Genomic DNA, 19,340 nt, shown 5'->3' with positions numbered 1-19,340 from the left:
TCTTCAGAGCTGCCATAATTATATTTTTCTCACAGTGTGAACTCCTCCAAATGGCAATGCAGCAAGCTACTTTCAGGTGATGAGTTTTTTCCAACAGGTCAATGCATCAGTTCAAACAACAGGAAACGCTTTCTCTTTTGCCAATAGTGAAGCATGTTGAAAAAGTCTAGTTTATAAATCTGTAAGAGAGCCCTTTCAAGTAGGGCCAACTACACATTCGATCAACTCGAAAATTTACCTGATAGTACTAGTCTGCAATAATTTGTTTTTCCTTTTTTCTCATATTTTAAATATTTTTAAAATTTTATTTATTTTAGTTTAGAGAGAGAGGAAGGAAGGAGAAAGAAAAGGAGAGGAATATCGGCGTGAGAAAGGAACATGGATGAGGGGATGGAGCCCACAACTCAGGCCTGTGCCCTGACCGGATATCAGACCAGCGACCTTTTTGGTTTGTGGGATGACGCCCAACCAACTGAGCCATGACAGCCAGGGCTCCTTTTTTCTTTTATTTTAAATGTCTTCGCTTCTTTCTCCCCTCATGCACACACTGGAATACACTAGTATTTCTCTATATCTATATCTTTGTTTTATCATGAGATAGAACTAAAAAGACTGAGCCATTCCAATCCCCTCCATTTCTTTGAACTCCCGGATGAAGCTTGGTGACTCTGAGCTTGTCACCCCTGTCATTTCTCCACTTGCAAGGGTCACATGAGCAGCAGACAGAAAGCATGATTCAGTTTGGGCTCTAACATCTTGGCTGCATTTGTGAGATCCTACTTTTGCATCTCCGGAATAGATGCCCACCTCACAGGACTGTGAAATCAGATAGGACAACACACACAAAATGGTTTGTAAAGCATCAAGTGCTTCACCGTGAAGATATTATTGTCATTGTGATGTCTCAGTCAACAGGGACCTCAGAGGGTTAAGAAAGTTGGGAGTCGGGGGGATTACGGACACAAGTCGCCTAAGAGTCGGTGGAGTCCTGGAAGCAAGCAGGACACCTTAGGGACCTAGCTCTTCAAGCCATGATGATGGGATTTAGCCACCTGAACACTATGCTTCTGAAAGAGTTGCTTTCTAAAGTTTTGTAATTTATGTATAGACGGAGATAGTCTGGTTTTTGTTACTCAGGCAGGAATGGCTTTACTTCTCGATGCGATATAAGACCCGCCTGAACTCTCAGAGAGGCGTTTTGTAGGCAGGACTTGTTTAAGAACTTTGCAGAGAAACCAGACAAGCAAACCGAAGACAAGGAGGAAAGCTAGAGCTGTGGGGGGGGGAGGAAAAACTTCCCAGGCTGGGGACTCAGAGGGGTTGGGTGAGGGTGGGTGCTCATGTGGAACAGCAGCCAGTCTGTCTGCGTCGTCTCCCCAGGCCTTGCCAACCCTACTCAGCGTTTCCGGCGAGGGCCACTCTGCCCCACCCAGTCCCCGCTCCTGTCTGTAGTGGGGTGAATACCACCGCTGTAGGCCTCTTGCTGTTTTACTAGAACTCTCCTTGTGGGTTGTGAAAGACACATGTCCTTCTTTTCCCATTTTACAAAAGATAGGGAAACTCAAGAAGTTAAGACATGGAAAGCAGGGTATCTGAAAGATATTTGTACACTCATATCCACAGAAGCATTCTTTGCAATAACCAAAAGGTGGAGGTAATTCAGGTGCCCAGTGACAGTGAATAGATAAACAAAATGAGGCACACAGATACTATGGAATACTACTGAGCCATAAAAAACGAAGAAAATTCTAACACATTCTATGGCATGGATGAACATTGAAGATATAATGTGAGTAAAATAAATCAGTCACAAAGGGAAAATGCCGTGCGATTTCACTTACATGAAGTATGCAGAGTAGTCCAATTCATAAAACGTAAAGCAGATGATGTTTGTCAGGGGCTGGTGGGAGGGGGAAGTGAGTTGTCACTTAATGGGCACAGAGTTTCGGTTCTGCAAGGTGAAAAAGTTATGAAGATTGGTTATACAACAGCATGAATATACTAATCATTACTGGACCATACACTTAAAAATGCTACAGTAAAATTAGTTATTTTTAGTTTACCACAATTAAAACAAAAACATTTTTTTAAGATTTTATTTTATTTATCTTTAGAGGGGAAGGGAAGGAGAGAGGGAGAGAAATATCAATGTGTGGTTGCCTCTCATGTGTCCCCCACTGGGAACTGGCCTGCAACCCAGGCATGTGCCCTGACTGGGAATCGAACCGCAATCCTCTGGTTTGCAGGCCCGCACTCAATCCACTGAGCTACACCAGCCAGGGCAAAACAAAAATTTTTAAGTTAAGACAGTAAAGTCAATATGCCAGAGCTAAAACTATTTGAACTCTACTTCTGAGTCAGTCTGTAGGGCTCCACTGCACTGCAGGGAAATAAAGAAGAAAAGAGAAGAAAAGGAAAGGAAAGGAAAGGAAAGGAAAGGAAAGGAAAGGAAAGGAAAGGAAAGGAAAGGAAAGGAAAGGAAAGGAAAGGAAAGGAAAGGAAAGGAAAGGAAAGGAAAGGAAAGGAAAGGAAAGGAAAGGAAAGGAAAGGAAAGGAAAGGAAAGGAAAGGAAAGGAAAGGAAAGGAAAGGAAAGGAAAGGAAAGGGGAGTACGGTGACCCCATCCTCTGTCTTCCTCTGCATGTTCAGAATAGTAGGGTTTAGTTTTATTCTGGTGACCTCTAGAATGAAACTCCTTTCCAAGGGGTAGGATATTATAATCAAAGACATTATGTAAGCAAAATGTTTTTTTTTCTTCCCTTTGTGTTAGCCTGTGTTTTCCTAAATTTCTATAGTGATCTTTATAAATGGAGGGGAGAAGTGCTGATTCTTTACTGAAATGACACATGGCCCACAAGTCTTTGAGATGCTTGAGTTCTAACAGCCGAACCTCGTTCTGCTAGGGTGAAGTCGCCCTGCTGCTTCCTGTGTGCCACCAGCCAAGCCCAGGAAGGATCTGGCCCCGTCACATGGCCGCTCTGTTCTGAGAAGAGAGAGAGACCCAGAAATAGCAAATGACTTTGCTCCAGCCCCAAACCAGTTGTCATCAAGCCTCTCCTCCAGTGCCCTTCGCCCAGCTTCACTATATCTCTGAACCTGAGTGGCCCTGTGCACAACTGAGCTCAAGGTGGGGTGCAGCTCTGCTTCATTTACAACAAGGTTTCTCACCAAGTTCGTACTAGTTCACGCCCGTACTGTGCACAAGGATGATAGTAGGAAAAAACCCATAATCTCTTCATGCAGAGATAGCACTTGACACTTTAGTGCAGAGAGTCTAGACCTTTTATGAAGATGAACGGTAGCCTTGTTACTGCTACTATAATTTTGTACAAACGGGCACTGGGGATGTAGGTTAGGAGGGAGTCCAAAGGCAAGTAGGCTGATCCTACACGTGAGAGGGGGCTGAAGGGAACAGTGGACGTGTGGACTTGGAGGCCCCAAACTGGCAGCTAGTTGGGTAAATCAGAGCAGCCGTTCAGTTAAAGAAACAGTAAAATTAGAAATCACTCTGAGTATTTTATTATAGTTAAACATGTAAATATACCTTCTTTTGGCAATATTTTGAAGGAACAAAGCTGCTTCTTTAAGTGTGTGACAGCTGACTGGAGTTCTGTGTGGACTTTTAAGAATAAAAGTTACCCTGGCTAGTGTGTCTTGGTGGACTGAGTGCTGAGCTGTGAATGGAAGGGTCTCTCTTTGATTCTCAGTGGGACACGTGCGTGGGTTGTGTGTGGGCCAGGTCCCCAGCTGGGGGCGTGCAAGAGGCTGCCAATCAATGTATCTCTCACAAACTGACATTGCTCTCCCTCTCTCTTTCCCTTTCTGTCTCTGAAAGTAAATAAAATCTTAAAAAAAAAAGAATAAAAATTGACTTAAGTTTAATGGTTTCCAGTCCCAACATCTTTAAAGTGGAAAGAGAACTCAAAGACAGTTGGGAAACATTCTGAGTTCAGGATCTTCTGGATTAAACTAAAGTTACCAATTATTTCGCATTTGCCTCACCCACACCGAACTCTAAGATTCTGTTTTTGTTTTGTTTTTAAAAGCTACTTTCCCTTTACTATTTACCGAAAGTGTTTGGTTTGGATTTTCTACAACAGCAGTTCTTTTCCTCAATTCACATGTCATTTTGAAACAATTTCATTTGTTTACATTATTGTAAGAACAAGTACAACTGGCCAGACCAGTTTGTGGACAAACATATCTGCCCCCCGGTTAAACTAAACCGTGGGAGCAGCCGTGCCTCGGGGACCCCACGTCCTGCTTCCTGGACACAGGCCTTCCCTCTGTCATGAGACGGGGTGCTTCCCTGAGGGCAGGGCGGACATCGGCCAATCCAGGTTTGAAGATTTATTATGTACTGTACTGAATAAAAGCAGAAAATCAATCGAGTCCATGACAATGCTTTTGCTGCAAGTAACAGAAACCTTGACTCAAGCTGGGTTTTTTTAAGGAGATTTGTTATTTCAAATAACAGGAAGTTTAGAAGTAAGATGGGCTTCGAGACTGGCTGAGTCGGGGACTCGATGTCGTCAGGGTCCCAGTGGTTGCCATCTCTCCACGCAGCCACCACGTCAGTTTCCTCTTGCAACTGTGGCCAAAAGATGGGACATGAGGTTTCCTTTTTCTTGTCAAGTGAGAGAGAAAAAAAAACAGGAGCCCCCCCACCCCCCGCCCATGAAAGCAGGTCCTTCCCTTCCATCTGACTGGCATGGTTTAAATATCAGCATCCACGGCTGAACTGGACAGGAGTTGAGTTTCCCATTCCCATGAATTTCATAAACTGAGTGAACAGCTGGACAAAACTAGATTCTCTGGAAAGGAAGAGAAGAAAGGATGGCAGCTTCTCCTCCGTGAGCTCCAACACCTGCTTCCTCCCCTCCTCACGCTCTAGCAGAGGCAGATGCCACCGAGAAAACAGAAGCTGCCGGCCTGTTCGGGGAGCAGCCCTGCCCTCCGGCCTGCGTGTTATGAGTGCTCTGCCGCCCCTGTGGCCACAGCGGACGGCCAGCTCCTCTCTCAGCCCAACCTCACCCTCCACTCATGCTGGATCCCATCCCCACTCACCTTCTCAGGCCCTTGCTGGGCACCCAGCCCTTCTCTCCCCAGCTCCTCTCTCAACGTAAAGACAAAGCAAAAAAGCTCTTCCTTGATCCTCCCCCTCCTGCTACTGCCTCATTTTACCACAAGAAAACATTTTTAACGTGTTGTTTAGAGTCACGTCTCCACTGTCTCAGGCCTCATCTTCTCAGCTCCCCGTAGTTGAGCTTTTTGCCTCCTCATACCGCTGAGATGGTTCTATCAAAGTTATTAATGACCTCCCTTTGGCCAAACCCAGCCATTTGCCACCTTTACCTGACTTGACCCCTCAGCACTTTCTTCACCCTCTCACATTCTTCTCTGAGCCTCTATAGCACGCCTTCTCCAGGATGGACTTTCTGGGTGGATTTCTTGCCTAAATCACTTGCTAATTTTCACTCTCTCCTTTTGAGCACCCCTGAGCTTGATGTGGGGCCTTATCCTTTCTCCTTCTTTCCTTCCTCTTATCCTTGCCTCTTGCCTTTTCTCCTCCAACATCTACCTTCATCCTTCTACACTCAACTGCCCCTGCTTTTCTGGTCTATTCCTCTTGTTGAGACGCCACTCCTTTGCAGGTGATTGGTAGATTCGGAGTTCTAACCCAGATGTACCCATCCAGCTTCAGGCTTGTGGAGCCCACGGGCCGCTGTGCTCTCTACTCGAATGTCCAGTAGCATCTCCAACCTAATATGGCCCAAACTGAGCTTTTGGTTTCTCCCCACCCTCGGGCCCTCACACCTGTTTCTCCTGTAGTTGTTACCTCCTTGGTGAATGACTCCACAGTCTACACCACTGCTAGTCTAATTTAGGGATCATTCTTGATTCCTCTTGTCCCACGCTACTCCATTGCATCATTCCATCAGCAAGTGCTGTCCTCTTTCCCAAGGCAGCCTAAATCCATGTGCTTTCTGTCTCTAGCTCCAACTGCTTTATCTCATTGGACCATGGTGTTAACCTGATGCTGCTTCCCTTCTTGCCTTCTGCACGGAGGCCAGAGTCATCTTCTAAAAATACTAAATCAGATTATCTCATGCTCTTGTGTAAAACCCCTCAGTGGCTTCCTATTTGTGGGCAGAACAAAATCTAGATACCTTATCATGACCTAAGAGACCTTGTTAGATCTGGTCATGGCCCCTTTCTGACCTTGAAATTGGGCTCGAGGCACCCAGACCTTCTTCCTGCTTGTGAGAGTTCAGACTGGGGCCCATCCAGGGACTTTCAGCTTGCTCTGCTCCCTGACTTTTGCATGACTGGATACTTCCTGTCGTTCAGGTCTCAACTTAAATGTCACCTCCACAGAGGCCTTCCTTGACTGCAAAGTTTAAATTAGCCCCTTGCTCCTGGTCACTTTCTACCCTTAACCTTGTTCTACTCTTGTTCCAGAACTTATTGCTATTTAAATTATCTTTTCATTTATTTATTTGTTGTCTTTCTCTTTCCTGATTGTACTAGACTACATCTGCCAGGGAGCAGGACACTTTGTATTACTTTCCATGGTGGGCTTAGCACCTAGGACAGTAGTAGAGGCTAATAAGATAACAGTTTAATGAATGAGTAACTCTGCTTGCCTGACCTTCCATTCTTCTTTCCAAAAGGACTAACCTTCTGGGGATGGTCAACAGGGGTTGCAGGACAAGTAGCCTACTCTTCTTTCAGTGACCACTTAACTCATTTCACAAATCTTTATTGCTAAGTACTGAAGGAACCTAATGAAGAAAATCTGAACCCAACTTCAAGAACCCACAGATTTGGGTGGTGGCAGCCTAAGCATTTAGAATGTTGCATTGGAGCCATTTGACAAATACCATGAGAGAGGGAAACACAGGATGATGACGACGCTCAAGAAGGAGAATCTAACCCAGAGGGTGGAGATCAAGGAAGGCTTTCTGGAAGAAGTAATTCCTAAGTTATCCTGAGTCTTAAGGATGTGTAAGGGTCAGCCAAGTGAAGAGGGGATGGAAGGTAGGTAGAAACACTCTAGCAGAGGGAATAACAGAGATGCAGAAGCCTTGGGAAGCCATGAGGGAAGAGCAAGGCATTAGAAAGACTGGAGACTGAGTTCAAGCAGGATGGGAAGAGGGCGTGGGAAGGTGTGAGATGGGACAGGTAAGAAGAGAGCACATCCTAAAAGGCTTTGCAAGAACAACCACAATAGCTAACACTCAGTGAGAGTTCACTGTGTGCTAGGCACACAGTGAAGCACATCACCTGTGTTATCCCATTTAACCTGCACGCCAACCCTGGAGGAAGGTTCTGTTACTCTTCTCCTGTTGCCGGTGGGGAAAGCTAGGTCACTCCCCTGAGGACACCCGCAGGGTAAGTCTGGAAGTCCCAAGGAAGGATATTACAAATGCTTTGAAATACAGCCCTGAATCTATTGTGATATTTTTAAATTTTTCCTTCTGGTTCTTAGTTCCCTCACTGGTGGAATGAGGCTGAGAGCTGGCCCTCCCGAGTGGGGTTTGTGAGGATTCGGGGAGATAATTCCTATAAAAGTGCTCACCAAATCCAGGGTAGCCACTGCTCAATAAATATGAGCTATTACTATTATTACTGATTTTCTTTTTGGAATGCTGGTAAAAACTATTATTGAAACCAGGGAATATTCTCCTTGAAGTGGGACTAGGACCTGACAGTTCCAGGAGACTGACTCTCCTTGTTCTTTACCACTGGTGACGTGGTTTACTCATTCATAACATATTTATTCTAAATGTCTAACGTTTTTGGTGTTTGCTAATATCTTTTCAGCTAGATCGACAGGTACAAATATAAAATTGGTATTTGCTTGGAAAGGTTAGTGGTTTAAATATTTGTGTTTTTTCATCATTAAGTCATGCCTGTTCAAGGTAAACTCTAACAGTACAAACAGGTATAACACGAACAGTTGTTTTTAACTTAGTCTGTGATTATTTAAGAAGTTAAAAGAATCTTTTCATGCAAAGGCCACCTCTTTGTCTACACCATCATGTATAATGTAATTGTAGCTGAACAGTTTTCTAGAAATTTGCATGTATATACTATGTACATGTTTATAAATATACATATAAATTTTCATTTACAATATTATTTGCTTTTTTCACATAAAATAATTTAGCTTGGACATTTTTCTTATCAATACGGATACATGTACTGATTCTGAAAAGGCACGTAGTATTCCCTTTTATAGAGACACTGTAGTTCACTTAGTCCTCTCTTAATAGGCATATAAATTTCAGATAGCGTTTTACTCTTACGAATAGTGTTATCATGCTGTCCCTGTACAGTATATATTTGCCTCCTTGTGCAAGTGTTTCCGTGTGGAAAATTCCTAGAAGGGTTCTTGTTGAGCTAGGGAGAATGTGCTTTTTAAATTTTAGTAGATTCTGCCAAAGTGCTTTCCAAGGAGGTCGCAGCAATCTGCATTCCATTAACAATATGGGAGACTTCGCGTTACCCATACCCTTGAGCAGGAGCAAAATTTTAATTTTGCAAATATGCTAAGTGCAAATATTGCCTTGTTTTTAACTTAGTCTTTGATTATTTAAGAAGTTAAAAGAATCTTTTTCATGTTTATTATCTATTTGCTTTTGCTGCAAACTGCTTACCTTTTGCCTCTTTCTCTATTGAATTGTTCATTTTTTTTCCTGCTGATTTTCAGATCTCTGTATGTTAAAGAAATGAACCTCCTTCTGATTATATAAATTACAAATATTCTTTTCTATCCTGTGGTATATCTCTTGACATTGTATATGGTATTTTCACTCCTGCAAAAGTTTTAATTTTTGCAAAAATAAATTTCTCCATTTTGTTTTATAAGTCTCTTGATCTTCCTTAGTTCGAAGTTATGAAAAAATTACCAATAAGTTTCATGTTTTACACTTCAGTTATGGATTGACCTAGAAATTATTTGGACATAGAAAGTGAGGTACTTCTGCATTTCCCACCCCACCAATGTTTTTTTTCACTAGGATATTTCATTTAATTTTTTAAATTATAATTTATCGATTGTGTTATTACAGTTGTCCTGATTTGTCCCCCTCTACAGAGCACCCCCCACTCCCTAAAGCAATCCCCACACCATTGTTCATGTCCATGTGTCACACACATAAGGTCTTAGGCTACTCCATTTCCTATACTGTACTTTACATCCCCATGGCTGTTCTGTAACTACCAATTTGTACTTCTTAATCCCCTCACCTCTTCACCCATTCCCCTAAGCCCCACTCCCATCTGGCAGCCATCAAAACACTCTCTGTATCCATGGTTCTGTTTCTGTTCTTGTTTGATTAGTTTGGTTTTTAGATTCAATTGTTGATAGATATGTACTTTATGCCATATTGTTGTTCATAGTTTTGATCTTCTTTTTCTTGAGTAAGTCCTTTAACATTTCATATAATAATGGTTTGATGATGATGAACTCTTTCTGTTTTATCTTGTCTGGGAAGCTCTTTATCTTCCCTTTGATTCTAAATAATATCAAAGGGCATTGGTATAATTTCTCCACCCACCGCTGGGTGGAGAAATCTTGGCTGTAGATTCCTGCTTTTTGTGACTTTGAATATTTCATGCCAATCCCTTCTAGTCTGCAAAGTTTCTTTTGAGAAATCAGCTGACAGTCTTATGGGAATGACCATATAAGAAACTGACCACTTTTCTCTTGCTGCTTTTAAGTTTCTCTCTGTATCTTTAAACTTTAGCTTTTTAACTATAATGTATCTTGGAGTGGGCTTCTTTACATCCATCTTATTTGGGACTCTCTGTGCTTCCTGGACTTGCATGTCTATTTCCTTTACCTAATTAGGGATGTTTTCTTTCATTATTTTTTCAAATAGATTTCCAATTTCTTACTCTTTCTCTTCTCCTTCTGGCACCCCTATGGTGCAAAAGTTGGAATACTTGAAATTATTCCAGAGGCTGCTTACACAATTCTTTTTTTTTTTCATGCTTTTTTCTTATTGTTCTGATTGGTTGTTTTTGCTCTCTTGTGTTCCAAGTCATTGATTTTATTCTTGGCTTCATCCATTCTACTGTTGTTTTCCTGTAAATCACAGGTAGCAATCACAAGGCCCATGAGCTGAATCCGGCCCTCCACCTTGTTTTATCTGGCCCAGCACCTTGTTTCTACCTGGCAGTAGCACCAAGCTCCTTGCCACTAGTTAAGGAGTAGTTACATTTATATAGTCCTAAAATTATTTCGGCCCTTTGAAGGCAACCACAAGGCTGGTGTGGCCCCAGTGAAAATGAGTTTGACATGCCTGTTCTTTATTGAAATAAAGAACTGATTGTTCTTTATTTCAATTAGTGTATTCTGTGTTTCTGATTAATCTTTTTTATGCTGTTGAGGTCCTCACTAAGTTCCTTGAGTATCCTTATAACCAGTGTTTTGAACTTTGAATCTGATGGATTGCTTATCTCCATTTTGTTTAGTTCTTTTTTCTGGAGTTTTGATCTGTTCTTTCATTTGAGCCATTTTTTCTCCCTCATTATTGCAGCCTCCCTGTGTTTGTTTCTATCTATTAGGTAGAGCTGCTATGACTCCCTGTCTTGGTAGCATGGCCTAATATAGTAGGTGTCCTGTAGGATCCAGTGGGACAGCCTCCCCTGTCACCCAAGCTGGGTACTTGAGCTGTGCCCTTTGTGTAGGCTGAGTACACCCTCCTCATGTAGTTGAGTCTTTGTTGCTGTTGACAGATCAATGGGAGGCATTTACCTAGTCCAGTCAGCTGCAGAGATTGGCTGTGACCACAGACCACTACCCTCTGAGCTCTGTGGAGGATCAGCTGTGCAGGGGCAGGGTGGTGGTGCTCCCACATGATCTGTAGCTGCCCACTGGGTGCACAGGCTCTGGGGTTTCCTGGGTGGTGCTGGGCAAGGTCAGCCCCCACCTGTGTTTTGCCTGGGGCCACCCTGTCTGAGCTATAAAGCAATCTGAGATGGCTGTTACTTGTGTTGGGCTTGGAGATTCCCAGGTGGAGCCAAGCTGTGAATCTAAACTGGCTGCTGCTAGTGCCAGGCCTGGTCTGGCCTGGGTCTCACTGAGGCCAGCTGTTTATTGTTTGAGAGGATTTAGGAAGTTGTGAAGTATAAGCCAGGACCACCCATTCATATGGAAAAGCAGCTTGGGTGGGCCAGTTGGTTGGGTGGGGCAGAGTCTTAGGGGATCTCCAGGGTGGGGCAAACAGTGTAAGTCAGGCTGATGGAATCTCAGAAATGACACCTGGCCTCTGGCTCCATGGCTTTATGGTGGGAGGGTTCGGAACAGAGAAAATGGCCTCTGCCTTCCTTTCTGTCTGGGAGAAAGCTGTCACCCAGTTCCTGCCTTGATGCCAGACACTTCAGTTTCTCCTTGAATAGCACTGGTACCTTTCAAGCTGCTACCTTGGTTCTGGAGCTCAGAGGGAGTGAGTCTTAGTAAGTCTCTGTGTGGGTTCTTTAAGAGGAACTGCTTGGGGCTGTAGAACTTTCTTCTATAGCCTCAATTTTCACTGTTTTTTTGCAGCCAGAGTTTATGAGAACTTATCTTCCTGGCACTAGAACCCTGGTCTGGGGGCCTGGTATGGGGCTGGGACTTCTCACTCCTGACATACCTCTCCCAAATTTTTATCCATCTCATGTGCACATGAGACTAGCCCATTCCACATCTCTGCCCCCTCCTACCCAGCTGGATAGTTGTAGTTTCTTCAATTCCATAGTTGTCAGACTTCCATTCAACTCAGTTTCTGATTGTTCTGAATGACCATTGTTCCATACTTAGTTGTAACTTTGATGCAGTTGCGGGAGAAGGCAAGTTGTGTTTACCTATGCTGGCATCTTGACTAGAAACCCCCAATATATTTTTTTTTTTGTTACAACCTTTCCGAATTATTTATATTCTCCCTTTGACTTAAAATGTTATTTTATTTATATTCAAAATTGTCAAATGTATTTGGGCCTATTTCTGGAAAATGCATTCTTTGTTAGTGTTTTTATTATTTCCTGTACTTTTTCTGTGATGTTTTTCTGTATGTCCTATAATTTCTCTACCTATAAATTATTTTTAATATTGGGTAAAATTAATTCTCCCCCATTATTCTGTTTATAGTTGTACTAGTTATTCTCACTCCTTCATTATTCTATGTGACCTTTACATGATTTTGGCAAATTCTCCAAAAAATCCTATTACTTTTCACTGAAATTACAATTGCTTCAGGAAAATTGTGTTGTATTGTTTCATTTACTCCTATCTTCTTTTATGTTCCTGTTAATCAGGAGAGGAGAAACTATGCTGCAAAAAATAAATAAGTAAATCTCTAAGTCTCAGTAAATTAATGCAACAAAATTTTGTTTCTCATTCACGCAGATTCTAGTGCAGGTTGGACACTGTTCAGGACAAGGGTCCTCCCTGCAGTGACTCCACTGTTCAGGATATTTTGATCTTACAGCTTTGCTCTCTCAAAACAAGGCCTCCATGTACTGTGGTGGAGACGTTTACTGCTCAGCAATTACCCATGTACTCCCTGGAATACCCAGCTCTCTTGTAGTTAGGTGGATCTGTAAGACCAACTTCTGCTCAATGGGCAGGCTGACGTGCTGTGTCTGACTTCTGGATCAAAACTTAGAAAAGCCCTGTGAGTTTTCCCTATGATCTCTACCCCTGTCAGCTGAGTTCCTCTGTTGAGATGACAGAGCCAAGGATTGACACCACCTCCATAAGTGAGTCACCCCATGGAAGGCAGTTGCCCTGGAGACTCACCTGGCTCCTTTCAGACCTCGTGTGCCTATGATGTAAGGTTTATTGCATTAAGTCCCCTGAGACTCATGGGGGATTGCTACTGTAGTATTAACAAACAAACAAACAAACCCTACCCTGACCAATTTAAAAAAAAAAGGGTACCACAGGAATATACTGCTGATAAAAACCAGTCTTAAAATATTGTTTTATCAATGAAGCTGTAGCAATGAGAAAACTAATAGCGGAGTCTAGGAAGAAAGCAAAAACTTTTGCTAAAGGTGTTGCTTGTGATTTCCTTGAAGGAGATCATTTATTTACCCTTCAGGGGGAAGATGTTAGAAAACAGAACCTTAGTCACCTATCAGAGTTGTCTGAACTAGCACAAGGTAGTCATCTTAAAATTGACTAATTAGATTTAATTAGATTTGAGACTAGGATGGAGATGTTCCTGTTAATCTGAGTTTTCTTCCTCTGGGGTAATAAAAACTAAGCATACTGCCGCAGCGGCCACTTCTCACCCATCAAGTGTGCTGAGATTCTGTACAGAAAACCAATCTTTTCTTTACAGAGAGAGAAAAAAAAGAAGGCTTCCGGTGCAGAAGCGGAGATAAGAAACCATATTTATAGGGTGAGGAAGAAAAGGACAGAGAAATATAATACTTTCTCAGTCCCTGAGAGCTTCCTAGCCCCTCCGGCGACCTCTGATTCAAGTTCCCTGGAGGACTGGCTACACTTCTGTGGGTTCCAGGAGACACCCCTGTATGATCACCGTCCCTCTGCTTTTCTTGTTTAAATTTGATTAAACGGGTTTCTATTTCTTAAATCTCAAGACCCTTAACTGAGGAAGTTCCCATACCTTATCACTGCAAAACATCTCCAGGAAGGACCTCCCCTTCCTTCCTGCTGAAAAGGTCAAGGTTACAGCCAGATTACACAGCCTGGTCTGTTTTCAAAGTCATGAGGGAAGCTAGAAAATTGGCTTATGCTCCCATTCCCACCTACACTGGCCAATTTTAAGGATGGCCTCTTTAGTAATAACATTGAGGAAAACAACAATCATATTAAAATAGCCCTGGCTAGTGTGGCTCAGTGGATGGAGTGCCAGCCTGCAAACAAAAGGGTCACCAGTTGTATTCCCAGTCAGTTTACTTTTTAACACACCATTCCCAACTGAGCCATGTGATAACTTATGACCCTTTTTTATTTCAAATCTTTTTACCTTTCCTAGTTAATACTCTTAGAATATTTGCTTAGTTATGTAAGCATTTACGTCAATTTGACCCTGACATCTTCCCCAGCAGTGGAAATGTTCTTTCCATACATTCGGATGCATACACAATGCCTGTTGGGAGTGATGTTTCCCTGAGTCACCCGACCTGCTCAGTCTGTTCAGGTCACGCTCTGAGTCCACTGTCAGTTGGGATCCTAAGATCTCCCACCAACACATTCCGGTGGTTGCACTATCCTGGGTTCCTTTCACCTCTTTCTTGAGTTTGTTCCTCTTGTTTCCTTGATGTGTTTTTCTCTTTCCTGAGGTACCCCTTCATTTTGCTACAGTAGCCACCATTTGAAAATAAATATTTGAGGATTTGCCTGTATGAAAATGTCTTTAACCTGCCTTTACTTAACTGTGTGTGGAATTCCAAGTCAGAAATAATTTTCTCTTGAATTAGGAAAACATTGTTTCATTAATTTCAATGCAGTTTCCAGCGCCTTATTAAAAAGTTCAGGGCTATTCTTACCCTCAATCTTTTGTGTGTAATCTGCTTTTCTATCTCTTTGTGCATGATATGAAATTTCTTAATGAGATGCCTTATCATGGGTCTATTTTCATCCATTATGCTGGGCTCTTGGTCAGCCTATTTAATCTAGAAAGACATGTGGTTCAGCTTTGGGAAATTTTCTTGAATTGCTCTTTTGATTATTTCTTCACTTCTTTTGTTTCCTCTTTCTGGAACTCCTATAATTCAGATATTAGACCTCAGACTGACTCTGTAAATTTCTCTCCTACTTCCTTCTCTTTAACTTTTTGCTCTCCTGTCTTTAATTTAGCCTTCAATCCTTATATTGAGCTATTATATTTTTCATTGCCAAGAGCTCCTTTTATTTTATTAATGTTCTCCATCTTTTTTTTACACCATTCTGTTTTGTTTTGTAGATCCAATATCTTTTCTTATCAATGATAATTTGTTTTAAAGTTTTTTTCTGAGCTCCCAGGTAACTTTTGTATGAGGATTTTATATCTTTCATGCTAGAGACTTCCTTCAAATGGATTGCCCTGGCTGGGAAGGTAGCCATAGCCTCCTGTCTGTGTCCTGAATTCCCCACTTAGCACGGCCAGTCTTGGCGTCGCAGCTCCATGAGCCCTTTTACAAACATTAGACAGATTAGGTCACTCCTCTACTCAAGTCCCCCCAGCAACATTTAATCACTATAACACCCAAAATCCTTATCGGGGAACACAAGGCCCTCCTTGATCTGTCCCTTCACCACCTCAAGATCATTTCCCACCTTTTCTGCCCTGGCTCACTGCATAGCACCTACACTACATCCTTGTGCTTTCTTTATGGTTCTATTCCCTCTGCCCTGAATACTCACCTCCTAGGTTTTCACAATGCTCACTTTTCACACCATTCAAATGTCACCTCCAAGAGAGACTGCCCCTGGGCACCTTAGATGACACAGTAGCTTCTGTCATTCCCTATACACTTTGCTTTATTATTTTTCCATGGCACTTAACACCTGGCCTTATGCTATGTATTTATTTGTTCACTCTTTGTGACCTCCATTAAATGTAAGCTTCAGCCCTAGCTGTTGTGGCTCATTTGGTTGGAGCCTCATCCTGTGAACCAAAAGGTTGCAGGTTTGATCCCTGGTTGGGGTGCTTTCAGGAGGCAACGGATTGGTTTCTCTCATATTGTTGTGTGTGTGTGTGTCTGTCTGTCTGTCTCTAAAAGCAATGAAAACAATGTCCTTGGGTAAAGATTAAAAAAAACAACAAGTAAGCTTCATGAAGGTAAAATACCCAAACTTTTTTTTTTGCTCTAGTGCTCCCAGTAGCTAGTACACTGTCTTGCACATAGTTGACACTCAAAAATTATTTGCCAACTTATTAAAAAGTGAATGAGTGAATGTAACAAGTTGGAAGCTGAGGCAGTTTTTGCATTAACATTGGTGGGAAAAGTGGGTTCTGTCCAAACCCTGGGAAATGACAAAAATGCTGGAACGAATGTGTTTTCCACTGGCAAGCAAACTGTCCTAGGCAGTCAGAGGTGAGGTTCTAACTTATCAGCTACTTGGCTCCTTATGATAATCTCTTAGAAGAGCACAAAACAACATGTTTCCTTGTTCTTCAAAATTAATCCTGTCATGATTAGGGGTTAACATGAAAAATTCTTTTTCAACATATTTGCCAATGGTACCTTGGACAAGGGTTTGATCTCCAAAATATATAAAGAACTCACACAACTCCACTCCAGGAAGACAACCCAATTAAAAAATGGACAAAAGGCTTGAACAGACACTTCTCCAAGGAGGACATAATGGAGGGCCCAGAGATATATGAAAAGATGTTCAGCATCACTAGCCATCAGAGAGATGCAAATTAAAACCACAGTGAGATACCACTTCACACTGGTGATAAGGGGCATCATAAACAAAGCAACAAACAACAAGTGTGGGAGAGGTTGTGGAGAAAAGTGAACCCTGGTGCACTGTTGGTGGGAATGCAGACTGGTGCAGCCACTGTGGAAAACAGTATGGAATTTCCTCAGAAAACTAAATATGAAACTGCCTTTTGACCCAGCAATTCCACTTCTGCAATTATGTCCTAAGAACCCTAAAACAACAATCCAAAAAAGCCCATGCACCCCAATGTTCATAGCAGCACAATTTATAATAGCCAAGTGCTAGGAGCAACCTAAGTGCCCATCAGTAAATGAATGGATCAAAAAACTATGGGACATTTACACAATGGAATTCTACACAGCAGAAAGAAAGAAAGAAGGAGCTCCTACCCTTTGAGACAGCATGGATGGAACTGGAGAGCATTATGCTAAGTGAAGTAAGACAGGTGGTAAGGGACAAACACCGTATGATCTCACCTGTAAGTGGAACCTAATCAACAAGACAAACAAGCAAGCAAAATATAATCAGAGACATTGAAGTTAATAACAATCTGACAGTAACCAGAGGGAGGTGGGAGGGGAAAATGGGTGGTAAGGGGGAAAGGGTTTTCAGAAACAACTATAAAGGACACATGGACAAAACCAAGGGGGATGGAAGCAGGGGAGGGAGGTGGGGATGGCTGGGGTAGGGGAGGAAAGGTGGGGTATAAATACAGACCATTGTACTTGAACAACAATAAAATAATTTAAAACAATAAAATAATTTAAAAAGAAAAGAAAAGAAAAATCTTTTTTCATCATAGATCACCAGTACCTTGCCAGAAGATCACTGTGCTGCCCCTGTGTGTACTGCTACCACTGTAAGTGGGGTAGGTGGGGTCAGCCTCCCTGCTCTTCACTGGGCAGAATGAGGTGTATGACAACAAACACCTGTTCCTCCCAGGAAACCAAAGATGGTCTGGTGCTGTGGTCACAAGAACCCAGCAGTCCTTAAATGTAATTCAGCCCCACTGTTGTAATCTCCATAGCTGATAAAAACCCCACAGATCCTGAAAGTAAACTTAATTATCAAACCTTCTTGGCTAAAATATATGAGGTCTGTCCAGAAAAAGTAGAGCTGTTGTTAATATAACAAGAATGGTTTGCACGATATCAATGTAACCTGGCATCCAAGGAGAGTGGACTGGAATGCTCATGTATGAACAATGATGACTTTACTGTGCTAGTCAGTGGGGGCTGTGTATGACATTGAGTAGACATGTGTACTGTGTGGCCATCACACTCAAAATGACTGAGTGAGTAGAGCAACAAATTTGCATCAAATTTTCTATTAAACTTGAACATTCCTCCACAGAAACTATTCAGATGATCCAGAAAGCTGCAGCTACAGGCAAGTGGTGATTGGCAGCTTCGTCACAACGATGTGCCTGCTCGTGTATAGCATCTCATGAAAAAGTTTTTTGGTGAAACTTCAAATCACCCAGGTGACTCAGCCCCCCTACAGCCCAGCTTTGGTGCCCTGTGACTTCTGGCTTTTCCCAAAACTAAAATCACCTTTGAAAGTGAGGAGATTTCAGACCATCAGTGAGATTCAGGAAAATATGATGGGGCAGCTGATTGGGAGAACTGTGTGAGGTCCCAAGGTGCCTACTTTGAAGGGGAATGAGGTGTCATTGTCCTGTGTACAATGTTTTTTTTTTGTATCTTGTATCTTCAATAAATGTCTGTTTTTCATATTACATGGCTGCATACCTTCTGGACAGACTTCATATATATAGGTCTTTGTTGACTATATAATTCTAGTGATGAATTTGGGATACATTTTAAAACCCAAGACAAAATACATTTTCAAAGGTAACTTCTGTTTTTCTCACAAATGTAATTTTATTTTTATTACATAAGTAATATGTTTTCATTGTGGAAAGCTTAGAATATATGGTCAAACAAACAAGAGAAAATGGAAAATGCCTATAATTCTACTATACACTTAACATTTATTTGTATAACTTCCAGATTTTTCTGAGAATAGGTTTTGGTGTACACACAGCATTATTAAACAGATAAGCTTCACAATCTTATGCTGAGAAAGTCCTTTTCAAAATATGAGTTACATGCAAAAACTTACACTGTTGGATAGATACCTTTGTATCGGCACATTTCTTAGCCATTAATGTGAACTCACTATGCACGAAAGTTCTGTCATTGAATATTGCTTTAACTGCTTTTTATGAAATAACAAGAAAAACAAAAAGCGTTTACCAAGCTGCTGGCAAGTAACATCGGTCTACATAAAATAATGGCTAAAACTAAAACCCCAAAGTGATATGTGTAGCAGGTAGAGTACCCGTGGTTAACAGCGTTTCCGTAATCCAGATGATGTGAATGGGTTTTAGGACCAACCCCAGAGATACTTAAAGTCGAAGAGAGTTAAATGGAAACCTGGGTTCTTGGTATCTGAAAAGATTGTTATTGCAGATTTCTACTTAGGCAGTTTTTTTTATTATATCCATAACTTGAAGTTCATTTTTTCTCCTTAAGATGGGGCATTTGAAATAAAACTTTGTACAAACTGAGGGCAAATTACAACAGCCTTATCACTGTAACCCAGAAGTAAACATGAACTTTTTTTTCTAAACAGAACAGCAGCCAAGACCAATATTTTCTCTTTATTTTTTTAAACAACTAGTAAGTCATTTTGACCTAATATTTTTTTCTCTAAAGAATTACTGAACCATTGGAGGAACAAATAGGAAGGACACAGGGATGAGAACTAAGGGGGGTGGAAATGGGAGGGAGGTGGGGAGCAAGGGGCGGGGGAGGCTGGGATGGGAGAAATAGACAAAAAACTGTACTTGAAAAATAACTAAATAAAATTAATTTTAAAAAAAGAATCACTGAACCAAAGGGAAACGTTCAGATATCATCTGGATTGAATCTAAACTAAAC

This window comes from Artibeus jamaicensis, unplaced genomic scaffold (genome assembly GCF_021234435.1).
Source record: "Artibeus jamaicensis isolate MK-2021 breed Jamaican fruit bat unplaced genomic scaffold, CSHL_Jam_final contig_233, whole genome shotgun sequence".
Lineage (NCBI taxonomy): Eukaryota > Metazoa > Chordata > Mammalia > Chiroptera > Phyllostomidae > Artibeus > Artibeus jamaicensis.
Note: the sequence above shows the minus strand (reverse complement) of the source record.